The 3,063-nt window shown below is 38.9% G+C and overlaps 1 non-coding gene across 1 annotated transcript; it reads left to right on the top strand.

Moving 5' to 3' along the window:
• The first annotated feature begins 1,628 nt into the window (after window positions 1-1,628).
• LOC112523994 lies at window positions 1,629-1,734 on the top strand. Its single transcript, XR_003070322.1, has one exon. It is a non-coding gene; the product is annotated as a small nucleolar RNA R71 (small nucleolar RNA).
• The last annotated feature ends 1,329 nt before the right edge of the window (window positions 1,735-3,063 follow it).

Raw genomic sequence — 3,063 nt, 5'->3', positions numbered from 1 at the left:
TATAAATTTTATAAAGATAATAATTAAATATTTGGTTAGAATTCAATTATTATCCTAATTATATTTTAGCTTGTTTATATTTTAAAGGGGACGTTTATCCTGTATTTGATTATGTTTATTTGCAGTTAGTTACACAAATTCAGATATGAAGCTTCAATAAGTTGTACTTACGCACAATCTACTTGCAATCTTGAGTTTTAAGTAGTATACGCATAAAAAGTGGTTTTTAAGAGTTTTTGTCAAATGGTTTTTAAGAGTTTTTTGTCAAATGCTTTATAATAACTAGGCATTTGCTCGATTGCCTCAACAAATGGGATGTTGATGTGCAATTCTTTGAACACATCCAAGAACTTCTTAAAATGCAATTCCTCTTTCTGCCTCCTCAACCTTTGGGGTAAGGAACATAAGGAGGAACTGGTTTTATCACATTCTTGCTTGGATGTGTTGTGCAAGATGGGTCTTAAATGCCTTAAGTTTTTGTGGTGCATTTTGGAGGTTCAGATGGAGTCTTAGCATCAAGCTTAGGGGTCTCTAAAACCTCAGTCCCTTCTGATTTTTTTAAAACATCTTCTGGAAATAGTAAGGGATAGTCTCATCTTGGGGGAACAGAAGTGGTGGTCTCAGATGCTTGCTTCTCTAAAGGTTGGACCGGTCTTTCTTTGGCAGGTACCAATGCTGTAGCATCAGTTTTTGACAAACTTGGTGCACTAGCTTTTTGCACCAGCTTTTTGCACCTTTTCAGTCAACTCCTTCCCAGTGCTAAGGGTCACTACTTTCACATGTTCCTTTCCTAAGGCACTCGGGACTTCTGTGTTACTAGGCAAAGTACCCAGGAGTCTGTTGGTCTAATTGAGTACAAGTTGACTGACTTGGGTTTCCAGATTTCTAATAGCCGCACTTTGTTGATTAAAAAGAGATTGATTTTGAGAGTTTTGTTGGGTTATCAAAGCTTGATTTTGAGCTTGAGCATGCGCAAATAACCCTTTTATCATTGCTTCCAAAGAAGATGATAAATCAGCCTGTGGAGGTGGCTTGTTTTCAAAAGGTGATTGAGCAGTTTGAAAATTTTGGTGATGATTTTGGGAACTACTCGCATGTTGTTGGGGTTGAAAATTAGAGGTTCCTTGCTGCTTAGGTACGGGTGGATTTAAACATGGACTGGTCCAAGAAAAATTCGGGTGTTGTTTCCAACTTGCATTGTAATTGTTGGTATAGGGACCAGATCCATTATAAACAAAGTTTATGGATTCAGAATTATGGGGACAAAGTTCATACGAGTGTTCCCCACCACAGCACACACATTGCACAGAGAGGACTATTGGAACAGGTGTATTAGCAGTTTGCTGCACTCCCTGACCAGAAGTTAGATTTTTCAGCAGGTTGGTCATGGAGGTGAGCTGAGCTGTCAATGTTGTGTATGCATCTACATCATGTATCCCAACAGCCTTTTTCTGTGATTGAGCACGTGGGTCGTCCCAATGCTCATTGTTAGCTGATATCTTTTCCAGGATTTCATATCCTTCATATAGGTCATAGCTGTGAAGGCTCCGTCTGCAGTCGCATCGACCATTTGTTTTGCCATGGGATTTAACCAATTGTAAAACGTCTCAAGTTGAATATAGTACGGAATACCATGATGTGGGCATTTTCTTAACAGCTCTTTGAACCTTTCCCACGCGTCAGGAACAGCCTCATTGTCCATTTGTTTAAAAAGACAGATTTCATTCCTGGACTTGGCGCTCCTTGTTGGTGGGAAATATTTTCGCAATATTTTTTCCGCCATGTTACTCCACGAAGGCACAGAACCCGGAGTTAAAGAGTTAAACCATGCTTTTGCCCGATCCCTTAATGAAAATGGAAATAAAGTGAGTCTGAGAGCGTCATTTGACACCCCAGGGATCAGGAAAGCATAAGTGATTTCCATATAAGATTTTAAGTGTGAATGTAGGTCCTCCGAAGGTAATCCGGCAAATTGGCTATTCGTTTGCTACATGTGAAACATTATCAGTTTTAGTTCGAAATGGAGAGCGGTCATATGTGGTCTAACTATCCCAGAATTCAATTGCTCAAAATCCGGAATAGCACAATCCAAGATCCTTCCATTTTTGGAATTTGCCAAATTAATGATGTTCTAAGTTTATGCTCTTTGTTGTTCATTATGGTCCCATTCTGTGTCCAAATTATTATCATTATCATTATGTGGATGCCCTTGTTGAAAGTTCGGGAATGTTGGAATTGGTTCAAAAATCGGCGGTTGATTTTCCAAATGCGGTATTTCCGGAATGATTGGGGGAGATAACGCCATGTTTGGAGGGAGTAGAGCAAAAAATGCTCTTTGAGCCCTCCTCCTATGGTGAAACGTTTTCTCAATGTCAGGATCAAATTCGAAAAATTCTCAGCGATGTGTCTGTGGCATACACTACTTTTAAAACGATTTCAATGGTACAAGAAAAATCAAATCTTTTACTTTACTCAAAATAAAACTTTTAGCTTGCCAATCCCCAGCAGCGGCGCCAAAAACTTGGTCGGTTTATATTTCACACCTTTAGACTTAATGAAATGGGGCCACAAAGCAAGTATACAATACGGTCCAACGTCGTCTTTCCAAGTAATAAAGTGGTACAAGTACCGGATTATCGTCCACGAAGATTGTAGCCAAAGTTTAATTAGAGTCCAATGAAAGAGATGATTTCAGATGACGATTTTGAAAACTTCAGTTTGATTGTGAGGTGAACTAAAACAGAATACATAATAGAAAAAGGAAGCAAGGGTGTAAGACTTAAGGTGAGACCCAAACACAAATTCCAGCAGCCAATACTATAGGAATGCTACAGCAAGCATTGATTCGAAACTAAATTCCACCATCTTTTTTGAAGGCATTCCTCTCGGACTTCACCATTGCACTATATTATAGCTTTCCACCCATATCTCTATGTGGTGTCCGGACCAGGGATAGTGACAAGATGGTGTTTTCAAAATATATAGATAAACAAATTTTTTTGTTAAAAATCACTCTCTTGAGTCGATTCCCATATCATTCGAGTTGGCGTGTTCTTGATAGTT

Source organism: Cynara cardunculus (assembly GCF_001531365.2).
Source record: "Cynara cardunculus var. scolymus isolate 2C chromosome LG 12, CcrdV1, whole genome shotgun sequence".
NCBI lineage: Eukaryota > Viridiplantae > Streptophyta > Magnoliopsida > Asterales > Asteraceae > Cynara > Cynara cardunculus.
This window is presented reverse-complemented; position numbering and strand designations above follow the sequence as displayed.